The sequence below is a fragment of the Oryctolagus cuniculus genome, chromosome 6, assembly GCF_051225735.1.
Source record: "Oryctolagus cuniculus isolate XC-2025 breed Fujian yellow rabbit chromosome 6, ASM5122573v1, whole genome shotgun sequence".
Taxonomy (NCBI): domain Eukaryota; kingdom Metazoa; phylum Chordata; class Mammalia; order Lagomorpha; family Leporidae; genus Oryctolagus; species Oryctolagus cuniculus.
Window position 1 is genome coordinate 80087226 of NC_142872.1, and position 13660 is coordinate 80100885.

A 13660-nucleotide genomic window follows, 5' to 3' on the forward strand; every position below is an offset into this window, starting at 1 on the left:
CTGTCTATAGATTCTTTCAAAGCAGCCATGGAGATATACCCCCAAAGGTTAAAACCCAGAAAACCTTTTTTTTAAGATTTATTTTATTTATTTGAAAGACAGAGTTGCATAGAGAAGAGGGGCAGAAAGAGAGAGAGGTCTTCCATTCCACTGATTCACTCCCTAAATGACTGCAACGGCAGAGCTGAGCTGATCCAAAGCCAGGAGCCAGGAGCTTCTTCCGGTCTCCCACATAGATGCAGGGGCCCCAGGACTTGGGCCATCTTCCGCTGCTTTCCCAGGCCATAGCAGAGAGCTGGATCAGAAGAGGAACAGCCAGAACTCAAAAGGGTGCCCATATGGGATGCTGGCACTGCAGATTGGAGCTTTAACCTGCTGTGCCACAGTGCTGGCCCCCAGAAAACCTTTGAATAGCCTATTACTTCCCTTAGAAGTAGACTAATGGTAAATAAATCAACTATGTGCCTGCACTCTGCTTCTGGCTGAGTCTACTGCCCATTGGCTTCTGTCTGGCATCTCTGTGAATCCTCACCTAGACACAGGTGATAGCCACTGAATGCTTGCTTGGTGATTTCACTGGAATGCTCACAGTCACCTTCAGTCCCTTGTATCCGAAGAGACTTCTCAATCCCCAGTCCTGACCCCCTGTCCTGACCCCGATTAGATCCTCGGTTCTTCTGCATCAGCCACCCTCTTGACATCTCTATTCAGCCATCCTTCATTTATTTAAATCCAACACTTCCATCTCTCACCTATATCAAATAATGTATTATTTACATTTATTTTATTGTGATAAAATATACATAACATAAAATTACCATTTTCACCATCTTAAATGCACAGGTCAGTGGTGTTGAGTATATTCACTCTGTTATGCAGTCATCACCACCATCCATCTCCAGAAACTTTTCATCTTCCCACACTGGAACTCTGTCCCCATTTGTGGGGAGCAATCCGGACTAGACTAAGTTACTCGAATTAGGACTTATTCTATGCATCTGCTCTCCCACAATATGGCGCTGGGAGAGAAGTAAACAGCTTCCGCACAGCTGCCTCCAGTTCAACTAATAAACTGTAGGACTTGCTCCTGATTGGAGGAGAGCAGCGTACTCGGCGTGTGGGCAGCCGAGTTGGGATTGGCGGAGGAGGACTATAAAGGAGGAGAGAGACGGCATGCATCAGGAACATCTATGGGGAACATCTAAGGGAACCCGTGCAGCCCCCGAGAGAACCGGCCGGCGGTGTGCCGCTCCCCTGCGGAAGTGGGGAATGCGGCCAGGGGGAACTGCCCTTCCACGGAGGTGGAAGGGATAGTAGCCAACCCGGGAAGAACCAGCAGCAAACCCGGGGAGGGCCGAGCAGACGGAGGAGCGGCGCAGGGTCCTGTGTCGTTCCTCCACGAAGAGGGGGAGCGACATAATGGTGCCGTGACTCGGATATGAAGCCTAGGCAGGGTTTAGTGTTGCTCCTCCATGAAGAGGGGGAGCGACACCATTAAGCAACAACATTTCATTTCCTTCCTCCTCCATCCCCTGACAACCACCAGCCTACCTTCATTCTCTATAATGTGACTACTCCAGCCTCTGTAAGTGGAATTGCTTAGTATTTGTCCTTTTGTGATTGCCCTATTTCACTTAGCACAGTGTCCTCTAGACTCATCCATGTTGTAATATGTCAGAGTTTCTTTCCTTTCTAAGGCTGAATACAATTCTGCTGTGTGGATGCACCACATTTTGTTGACCCACTGATGGGCATTTCTAATACATTTTGTTCTTATTAATCACTGTTTTATCATTACTCTAGTTGACAGAGCAACTCCTTAACTTCCTGGTTTGTCTCTTTGTCTTCAGTTTCTAATCTTTCAAATCTACCCATGCACCAAAGTAATTTCCCTAAAATTTACAATAATTGCTCTATCCTCCTAAATTTTTGCCCTGTTAAAACTGGCACCCAGCCAATCCTTCCTTCGTTATCTTCCATCACTTTCACCAGCTCCCACATTCACCCTACTCATTGGGTTAATGGATGAGTACTGTGCTTAGGGAACACAGGAAAACAGAAAAGTCAGGAAAGATTCCACTGGATAAGCACACCCTGAAAGCTGGAACTTTTCATGAGAATTCCGTGCCCTTCCAAAGAAGCCACCTCTTCATCATGCCTATGGAGTCATTCTTCTTGCCTTACTTCCTTGAGCCTCATCTGCCATTGCAAAGGGGACAGACAACTCCTGTGTGCACTGGGCTTTAGTGCCATGTTGTAGGATGGGATAACAGTAATAGTACTTCCCGTTGGGTTGTTGTGTTGATTAACACTGTACTGTGTTTGCAAAGAAATTTGTCCCCAGACCAGGCTGCCAACTTGTTATTGCAGTGTGACTTTCTTCTGATAATCCTTAGTTGGATTCTAGATGTTAGCTCATTTATTAAGTTTCTGCTCTTCAAAGTGTTTATAAATGTATCAACAGACATGTAAATATTGCACATATTTACGGTGTGTTGTGTAATGTTTCTATACATCTATTATGTATAATCTACAATCAGAGTAAATGTATCAATCTCTTTAAACGTTTCATATTTGTTGATGGTGAAAACATCCAAAAATCCCATGTTCTAGGTTTTTTTTTATTTTAGAGAAATACACAGTACATTAACATTATCTATACTCATCTACCATGCAGTAGAACCTCAGAATGTCCTACTCTTATCTAGCTAAAACATAGTGTCCATCAATCAACCTTTTCCTTCATTCCCTTCCCCCTTCACTCCCCAGTTTCTGTGTTTCACACAAGGAGTATATATACTGGAGACAAAAAGACATCGTTGGGGCCGGCTCTGTGGTGTAGTGAGTAGAGCCGCTGCCTGCAGTGTGAGCATCCCATATGGGCGCTGTTTCAAGTCCCGGCTACTCCACTTCCAATCCAGCTCTCTGCTTTGGCCAGGGAAAACAGTGGAAGATGGTCCAAATGCTTGGGCCCCTGCAGCCACATGGGAGACCCAGAAAAAGCTCCTGGCTCCTGGCTTTGGATTGGCTCAGCTCTGGCCATTATGGTCGTTTGGGGAGTGAAACAGCAGATGGAAGACCTCTCTCTCTCTCTCTCTCTCTCTCTCTCTCTCTCTGTGCCTCTGCTTCTCTGTAACTCTGCCTTTCAAATAAATAAATAAATCTTTAAAAAAAAGACACTATCTCTGATTTTCAGGATCCCTTAGTATGTATTTATGCTTCTATTTAGAGCTCCATGGCATTGGCAATTGTGTGTTACCTTCCCACTTCCCTCCTTCCTAGCAAATACATAGCAGGTGTCCACCTTGTGCTGGGCACTGGCCCCAAACACTGAGGTCCTTGAGCAGACAGGACAGCTACTCTCCCCTGGAGTGTGCTAGCTAGTGGGAAAGAGCAAGCATAAATACATACATGAATAAATAATAATATCATGCAAGAAAAAACTGAAGAAGTGTGACAAGGATGGTATCTGGTATATCTTAGGGGCGTCCCCTTTGATGAGACAACCGCTGAGTAGATCAAAAGGAAAAAGCTGTCAGCCTTTCCCAAACCTTCAGGAAGAGCAATCTAAGCAAAGAACAGCGAAGATGCGACAACAGGGTGGGGCTTGACTGTGTGGCTGCAGAGAGCCAGTAGGGGTGGGAGGGGATAATGTTGGAGGCCATCAGAGTCATGGGCAGGTACAGGTGTGGGTTCTTGAGGTGTAGCAGGGGATTTGGGTTTCATCTCAGATGTGACCAGAAGCCACCCAGAGGGCAAGTGCCATGGTCAAATTGTCAGGGAACATGATCTGAATACGTGACAACAAAAGCCTCCTACACCTGTCTGACTGTGTGGAGAAGCACAGGAGGAGAAGCTGGAGGTCAGGTGTGGACTAACACCTGCTCGGTGAATACCTGCCATGCAGCGCCATCGCCCGGTGCTGACTGCCCACCTTGCTGCTTGGTTTTTAATTTTTTTTAAAAAATCAAGAGATAAGTAGGTATTGTGTTATCAGATCAGAGATTCAAAAAATCCTTAAATTTTTAAAATATTTATTTATTTAAGAAAAACAATCTAATATTGTACAAATTAGAAGAATTTGTTAAACTTCTAAGCTCAAGAGGGACATAGATTTCAAAAGTGTTCCCCTAAGAAATGATATTTTATAGACAAATTCAGTATTCCATTTCTATCTAATACAACATCCTTGCTAATATAATTTTAAATATCTTATGGGGTGAATTTTTCTTATTTCTTAAGGGCAACTCTTCTCATATTTAAAACACCTTTGTTTTAAGCCATTGAAGCCTATTTTTTTCTATTTTCAACTAACAGCGTAGATTCAGTATAAGAAGTAATAAGGAGATATAAATATTTTTTGAATTTATTTCTTAGCTCTCTTTAACTCTATTAGCCAATTTGAAAGGAATTCGTGTCTCTCCTATATCGTTATTTGTTTCAGGCATTTGCAGGTTACTAATCTTAATCCTTTACTCATCTCCAGTCTCTTAATCCATGTCAAAAAGGAAAAAAAAAAAGAGTCATTGATTAGCCTGGCTCAACATCAAAGGAACGATCTTCCCATAAATCAATCCCTCCATTCTCTGAATTGCTTTGTTGATTTCTCCCAAACTTCCCCATTTATCTATTGAACTGCTCATTCCTAAAGCCTTGGGTTTGTTGTCAGAAATTCTTCCCTTTTATGTTTTTCTACCACAAGTTATTGTCCAACTAGGGATGCCTAAAAGTAAATCAAGTGACGCCACCCTGGTGAGCAGCACAGGGGATGTCAAAACCCAGAAATGTGGGAGAGTCCTGTCTTGGGCAAGAATTTGACTAAAATCTGAGACCCTCGGCTCCTTGCTTCCTTAGAAAGCACATGCATTTCTCATAAAACAGAAAGGTCATTGGTTGGCTTTGATTGCTTTCTACTCCCTCCCCCCCCACTTTTTTGGTTTGTTTTGGAAGTGAAATTAATAGGACGATAACCTCCTTCTCACCAGATCTGCGTATTGATTTCTTCTTCATTTTCTGGCCCCTCTTCCAAGTGCTGAAGATATCAGCGAAGGAGGCCATTGATCAGCAACCAGGCTGCCTGTCACCTCCTTGGGTACAGAGGACAGTACCCCGTCACCTCCATGCCCTGGAGTAGACCTGCAGGTAAAGGTCAGAGATGAAAGGCTTCTGATCAGTTCTTTGTCATGAGCCTCTCAGGAAGCCCGGTTTCTGTTTACACCTGTCCTTGGGGTTTAAGATGGAAAACTTTTACTCCCAGGGCCATGCATGGGTGTAGGTGAAGCAGAACTCTTATCTTTCTCAGCTGCTCATTGGGAGAGGTGAATTGTTTGCTGTTGGCGGAGTTGCCTTTCTAGAGAAAAAAGCGTGTGTCTCCTGGGTCTGTGCCCTGCTGGGGCTTCATCTGTTACAGACACCTCTGCGATTTCAGCATTGACTAACACCCGAATCAATTTCCTCTGAGAAAGGGAACACGGAGGGTCCCTGACTTAAGTTGTGGCAATGCCATTGATTCCATTGTTGAAGCAGAGTAGAGAGGGTCAAGGGGGTCCCAGGAAACTAAGAGAAAGAATGCCAGAAAAAAAGTAAGAAGTGATCCACAGCCACAACGGCCCCTGCAAGATTCAGGAGGTCAAGCAGCCTTGGCTTAACCCATCGCCCTCATAGCTAACTCAGTAACTAACCTTTAAACACAAGGCCATGCTGAGAGTCTGATTGGCATTAGTCCTTTGTTAGCATTTCATATACACCTGTGTTCCCCCCTTCCTGGTCCTGGATGGTCATGGTAAAGCAGGCGGGAGCTTCTCACCTGAATTATGACAACATTTTTGCTCTCCTTGCCCTAGTCAAGCCCCTTGAAAGCCTCTCAATGGCTCTCAGGTATCAATTAGGTAAAGGGGCCCAAGTCCCTGGCATGACAGACAACGGCCTTCACTTTTGGTCCCATGCAAAACACGGTTGCCTCTCAACAGCCGAATCCAGGTATCTGTCCTCCCTCAGCCAAGGGTAGATTTGCTGAGAAGTGACTGCTGCTTCACCTGTCGTTACAAAGCCCAGCACCAGATGTAAGGTTCATCTTTCTGGATCTTTAAAGAACAAATCTTCAAAGGATCTTAGTAGATAATCTGTGTTTTTTATTTTTTAAGTTTTATTTATTCATTTTTATTTGAAAGGCAGAAAGAGAAAGAAAGATTTCCCATCTGCTGATTTGCTTCCCAAATGCTCACAACAGCCAGGGCTGCACCAGACTGAGACCAAGAGCCTGGAACTGGATCCAGGTTTCCCACACAGGTGGCAGGGACCCAGATACTTGAGCCATCATCACTGACTCCCAGGGTACTCATTAGCAGGAAGCTGTATTTGAAACAGAGTAGTCAGGACTCCAACAAGGCACTCTGTCATAGAATGCAAGTATCCCACACAGTAACTTAACCACTCCGCCAAATGCTCACCCCTTGGATCTTTTTTAAAAAGAGGACCTCCCATCTTAAATGAGCTCCAGGCCCTACAACACCTGGCACTGCACTGCCTCATTGCTTTATTCTTTTTTCAAAGATTTATTTTATTAATTTGAAAGGCAGAGTTACAGAGAGAGAGAGAGGTGTAGAGACAGAGAGAGAGGCCTTCCATCTGCTGGTTCACTCCCCAAATGGCCAGGGCTGGGCCAGCTCAAATCCAGGTGCTAGGAGCTTCTTTCAGGTCTTTCACTTGGGTGCAGGGGCCCATGGACTTGGATCATCTTCCGCTGCTTTCCCAGATGCATTAGCAGGGAGCTGGAAGGAAAGTGGAGCAGCCGGGACTCAAACTTGCCCCCATATGTGATGCTGGCATTTCAGGTGGCTTTACCCACTACTCCACATCGCCGGCCCCATATATTTATCTTTAAATTCCATTTTTCCACAAATTGTTTGAAGTCTCATCATATGAGATGCAAACTGGATATACGTGAAGAAATAAATGAATGAAAACCAGAATGTTGTAATCTAGTGCCATCATCCAACTTATCTAACGATAATATTAACCAGATGGATATTATGTGAAAGGTACTACCATATAAAAATGTACTATTATAAGGGATTTACACAGTATGTTTCATTTAAGCCTCTCAAAAATTCTAAGCCCAGTTTGTAGTCAAGAAAATTGAGGCACAAAAAAATCAAATTACTTTTCCAGTCCCTCATTCCCTAATGTGTTCATGCCAGTATATTAAATTAAGTAGGCAATTATTGAACACTAAAGCACTGTTTCAAAGAGTAAGGATAGTTCACTTGAATTTGGAATTCCTTTTCCTCCATGCCCTCAAGGGGAACTGATATCTGATGAAAAGAATGACATTCCCAAGAAAAGACAGGAAGGGTTTGGAGCCGGCACTGTGGCACAGCGGGTTAAAGCCCTGGCCTGAAATGCTGGCATCCCATATGGGCGCCGGTTCTAGTCCCGGCTGCTCCTCTTCCGATCCAGCTCTCTGCTTTGGCCTGAGAAAGCAGTAGGAGATGGTCCAAGTCCTTGGGCCCCTGCACCCACGTGAGAGACCTGGAGGAAGCTCCTGGCTTCGGATTGGCGCAGCTCTGGCCAGCTCTGGCCATTGCAGCCATCTGGGGAGTGAACCAGCAGTTGGAAGACCTCTCTCTCTGTCCTACCTCTCTCTGTAACACTCTTTCAAATAAATAAAATAAATCTTAAAAAAAAAAAGACAGAAAGAGTTCATTAGAATCAACGAAGATACCTTGACAATATAGTTCAGATTCTTGGGTGCTCACAAAGAAAGGGGAAGGTGCTTTATGTTCTACTTGACCAAATAAACAAAAATATTTTAAGCATGTGTCCTAATTGCTCTCTAGTGTTTAGCACTGTGAACATATGACTATGCAATATGTCCAGCAAACTACAGAGAAGGAATCAATGTGTACAGTTTAATAATATGACTAAGGCAACTCAATAGTGCTGCATGGTAAGTGGGCACAATGCACTTTTGATTTGGCCAAGAACATCCTCTTTCTTTTCCCTTGTTCTGTTTTCTGCTCTATGCCATCTCCTCTGTCTCTTTCCCAGTGAAAAAAGAGAAACTTCATCAGCTTTCTCTGGTTTCAGAATAATATCTTTCAGTCTTCTTCCTTTGCACGAACCTGCAGAACATGCTCCAAATTCTGCCCATTCTGCTTGCTGACCACTGAGGAGTTCCCTCTCCTCAACCTCAGGTTCCATCACAGAAACCAGGGGGCAGATTTATCTGTGTGGTCATACTGCACCCAGTGTACCAGGGGCCATTCACTGCCTGCCTAACACCCTCGTTAACGCCCCTGAATGTAGGAAATGGAATTGCTTCCGTAGCCAGCTGATGATAACTTGCTAAGTTAAATACAAAGTACTCTTTCAGTCAAGGCTCAGATGTGATTAACTCTGTACACTAAGGTGACCATCACACAACCATGGTGGGAAAGCACATAGATTTGCTGAGAAGTGAATGCACTTTTGCTTAATTTCCCTTAAATTTTTTTCATTTGTACATCCAACTTTCCTGAATATTTCAATCATAAATAAAATGCAACACATTTGGGGGAGGATTTATATAAAAAGAATGACATGTAAGCTAGTTGTACCCCAGATTGTGATAAACTAACCTAACCTAATACAGGAATGATGAAAGATTTTCACACCACCACCAATGTTGACTTAATTCTGTCATGAAAGAATTAGGATAGTTTTCAGGGGTTGATCTACAAATGTTCATCTTTATTGTGATAAGCAAGAAATCTAAGTGCCATTTGTTTAAAGTATTTTCCATCAACATCAAGCCCAGGTGGTAACTCAACTTGTGTCATAAAACAATTCACATAGACACTAGGATTAGCAGCCCTTTGAAGACAGTGTCAACCAAGATATGGTCACCTTGTATCCTACCTACTGCTACTAAATGTTGCTAAAGTTTGGCTCACCTTAGCTGTCCAGCAATTCTGGATCACTAATTAACACTGCCATGGTATGTGAACCCTGGTTGCTCAATGAGTATATGATGAAATTTAAACTCACTCACGGAGATCTTGTCACCAGCCAGGAAAGATGCCCTTTAGAACTAACCTGATGTGGCTAGGTTAAGTCAATACAATGTCTCTTCCCTTCTTCTTTAATTCTTGTTTGATTGTCACTTACAGTTGGGATTTGGGTGTTTCCTTACAGTTGTGGGTCCAAGAACTACAAACCCAGCAAAACAGATGTCCTCGGGGAAAGTGAACCGAGAAATAGATTTTGGAAGGTCCTGAAGGGAGGTCAAATCTTATCTCCAAAAGCTATTGAGAGGGGCCGGCACTGTGGCGTAGTGGGTTAAGCCACCACCTGCAGTGCCCATATCCCATATGGGCGCCAGTTCAGGACGCAGCTGTTCCACTTCCATCCAGCTCTCTGCTATGGCTGGGAAAGCAGTAGAAGATGGCCCAAGTCCTTGGGCCCCTGCACCCACTTGGGAGACCTGGAGGAAACTCCCAGCTCCTGAACTTTGGATTGGCACAGCTCCAGCCATTGTGGCCAACTAGGGAGTGAACTAGCAGGTGGAAGATCTTTCTCTCTCTCTGCCCCTATCTCTCTGTAACTCTGCCTTTCAAATAAATAAATCTTAAAAAAAAAAAAAACCTTGTAAAATAATGTCAAATTTAAAGAAAATTTTTTAGAACAAAGAACTCTTGTATGCCCTTTAAACAAATTCATCATTGTTTAGTTTTTATAGTTATTATTACTATTATTATTTGAGAGACAGAGAGGAGGGAGAGAGCACTCGCATCTACTGGTCACTCCCCAGATGCCTGCAATGGTCAGGGCTACTTCTAGCTGAAGCTGACAGACAGGAACACAATCCAGGTCTCCCACCTGAGTGTCAGAAACCCAACTGCGCTGACCCATCACCTGCTGCCTTCCAGGGGGTGCATCAGCAGGAAGCTGGAATTGAGAGATAGAGTCGAGACTTGAACGCAGGCACACCAATGTGGGATTGTAAGCATCCTGACCAGCAACTCAATCACTAAACCAAATACCTCCCCTGATAACAGAAAATATTTTAAACCAGAGATGATTTTGTGTTCTATGTTACATATAATTCTTCCTAATAATCACCAACTCTTGGATTTGGAAGCTACCTTTTAAGTGCTACAGCTTCTCATGCCATGAATGTGCCCTTTATATTGTTATCCAGTAGATGAAATTTTCCAAGCTTTGATTTATTCCTACAATGAAAACCTCACTACTCATTCTGACATTGAACTGCTCTATTCAATTTCTTTATTTAAAAACATTTATTGAGTGTTTTCAATATGCATGAGCTCTGTGCCTGTCAGAATGGTCAAAATACGGGCCCTGCCTTTAAGGAATTCATATTAATCTAGGACAATGCTAGTAAGAGGACTTTTTAAAGATGTATGGAAAGATTCTATTATAGTTCTAACACAGCATTGACCATGCTTTGAATATTCAGCCACCGTGTGTGGTCACGTTATTGGATGACACCATCTGCTGCCATCTAGGAAACAGATCTAGACAGATAAACAATGGGGTAAAACCGTTGTAGCTGCTACATTTTAGAGAGCACAGTCGGCTGGTGGAGAAGGAGGCAGTGACTCCGTTAGCTAGGGGATGATCAGGAACAGCTTCCTAGATGGCACATGGAGAGGTTGAGTAGCCGTGGTGAACACAGTACCACAGCCTAGGGCAGCTGTACACAGAGGTTTATTCTGGCTCAGACTCATCTGAGGTTGAGAGACCATATCTTGTGATAGCCTTCATGCTGGCACAGTCCTGAGGTGGCCCAGGGCATCACATGCCAACAGACAGGGAGTGCATTGACAGACGTGGCCTAAGTGGTTTGTGTATCATGAATAAGCATACAAAACACAACTGAAATACTATGACCGGCTTAGAGTACAAAACAACCCCTGCAGCCATATCAGTTGTTTTCATCTTTCTGTTATGTGTTATCATCATACACTATCCATTTTTTAAAAGAATTATTTTGTTTTATTTGAAAGACAGAGATACAGAGAGCGGTAGAGCCAGCAAGAGAGAGGTCTTCCATTCTGCTGGTTCACTCCCCAGATGACTGCAATAGCCAGAGCTGCATTGATCTGAAGCCAAGAGCCAGGAGCTTTTTCCAGGTCTCCCATGTGGGTGCAGACATCCAAGGACTTGGGCCACCTTTTACTGTTTTCACAGGCCATCTCAGAGAGCTGGATCGGAAGAGGAGCAGCCAGGACTCGAACTGGTGCCCATATGGGATGCTGGCACTGCAGGCTGGAGCTTTAACCCACTGCGTCGCAGCACCTGACCCACACTATACATTTTTTTAAAAAGTAGATAAACAAGACTGTCCAATAATGGGGTGAACTGCCTCAGAAAGTAATGAACTGGGGCTGGCGCCATGGCATAGCAGGTAAAGCTGCTGCTTGCAGCTCCGGCATCCCATACAGGCTCTGGTTTGAGTCCCGGCTGCTCCTCTTCCAATCCAGCTCTCTGCTGTGGCCTGGGAAAGCAATAAAGGACGGCATGAGTCCTTGGACCCCTGCACCCACATGGGAGACCTGGAAGATGCTCCAGGCTCCTGGCTTCTGATCGGCTTAGCTCTGGTTGTCGTGGACATTTGCAGACTGAACCAGCAGATGAAAGACCTCTCTCTCTCTCTCTCTCACAATCTGCTATTCAAATAAATAAAATAAATCTTTTAAAAAACGTAATGAGCTACTTATTGAGGAGGATACTCAGAATAAATGAGCATCTCTAATACAGGGGAAAAAGGAGATATAAAATGCAAGAGAAATTATAGTGTAATATAATTTGTAGCTTTCAATTCTAAAAGTTTATGAGTTTATCATTGGAGAAATGTGATTATTATAAAATATCAAAAATAGTAATCATTTTTCAAATACAATAAATCTTAAAAGTATATTCTAGGTTTTATTTAAACAACATAAATTGAGTCTCCTTAAATAAGGCATCTGAGGAAAAATAAATATTCAGCACAAAAATACATTTCAGAACTCCTTCTGGCCATATATTTAACAATTTCAGCATCATAATGAAGAAAGAAAGCAACTGATTATAACCATTATAACCCATTGAATAGAATAAGAACCTCTGAGTCTGTATGGATCATAAGCAGGTAGCCAAGGAGGCAGGTAAGGAGTGAAGGCAGTTAGGCAAGGAAGAAAGGAAGGGAAGCTAGGAAGGAGAAAGAAGGTAGAAAAGAGAAGGTAAAGCTCTTGGGAGAACGCTTAGCAAATGAAAACAAAAGAAGGGTTTTGTAAAACATTTTACAGCTATCATTATAAAAACTGATTCAAGGCAAACATCAATAAATACAGATGTGTGAGTGAGGAGTTTGCTGAAGATAAGATAGTCTCAAAGTGTCTTTCAACAAGATGGTCAGTAATTAGAAAAATAGGAACTGTTTATGAAAAACCAAAGATCATTTTAAGCAAGTGATCCAAATTAACACAAGACACAAATGAATGGACAACAGGTGCCTGCAGATGAGACGTACATGTTGCCTATACAGGTTCCTAGCCAAAAATACACAGCCTCAAAGCATGAAAAAAACAGAGAAGCCCAAACAACACTCTATCAGATAGCTGGCCCAGCACTGTGGCGCTGCTGTTTAAGCCACTGTCTGCAGTGCCATTGTTTCATATGGGCTATGGTTCAAGTCCTGGTTGCTTCACTTCCAATCCCGCTCCCTGGTAATGACCCTGGAAAGCAGCAGAAGATGGCCAAAGTGCTTGGGCCCCTGCAACCACATGGGAAACCTGGAAGAAGCTCCTGGCTCCTAGCTTTGGTCTGGCCAACTCTGGCCATTGCAACCATTTGGGGAATGAACCAGTGGGTAAAATTCTCTCTCTCTCTCTCTCTCCCTCCCTCTCTCTCTTTCTCTCTCTCTCTCTAATTATGACTTTCAAATAAGTAAGTAAATAAATTTTAAAAAAACTGGCCCATATTTTTCTATGATATTGGTAGTTAAAGACAAAGACTAAGGGACTGTTCCAGACTTTATAAGAATCACAAGTCACAGCCACTAAATATAACAAATGATCCTGAACTGGAATTTGAAAGAAACTTGCTATAAAGGACATCATTTGGAGAACTAAGATATTCAGATACCTACTAGATAGAAGCATGATATCACCTTTAAATTTCCTGAATTTGATAACTATTCTGTGGATGTGTAAGAGACTGCTCCTATTTTCAGAAAACACACACAGATACACATGACCTAAGCAATCTACATTCAAATGCTTCAGAAAAAAATATATATACAAATGTTGAAATCTTTACTTAATGTATGCTAAACTGATCTTCTGTATATAAAGAGAATCGAAAATGAATCTTGATGTGAATGGAAGGGGAGAGGGAGTGGGAAAGGGGAGGGTTGCGGTGGGAGGGACGTTATGGGGGGGAAGCCATTGTAATCCATAAGCTGTACTTTGGAAATTTATATTCATTAAGTAAAAGTTAAAAAAATATATATATATACACAATACAAACATAGAATGATAAAGTAAATTACCAAAATGCTAAATATTGGGAGTTCTCTATCATTTTCTCACAATTTTTGGTGAATTTGGCTATTCTAGGTACCTCATATAAGTGAACTAATGCAGTATTTGTCCCAGCTTATTTAATTTAGAAT

At 42.8% G+C, this 13660-nt stretch overlaps 1 long non-coding RNA gene across 1 annotated transcript in view; it reads right to left on the reverse strand.

Moving 5' to 3' along the window:
• Positions 1-65: 65 nt before the first annotated feature.
• Positions 66-13660, reverse strand: part of LOC149126199 (uncharacterized) — a 95412-nt gene continuing 81817 nt past the window's right edge. Inside the window, exons 2-3 of the long non-coding RNA XR_016235648.1 lie at positions 4983-5136; positions 66-295 (exon numbers count right to left, since the gene is read on the reverse strand). This is a non-coding gene — a long non-coding RNA (uncharacterized LOC149126199). The remainder of the gene's footprint in view (positions 296-4982; positions 5137-13660) is intronic.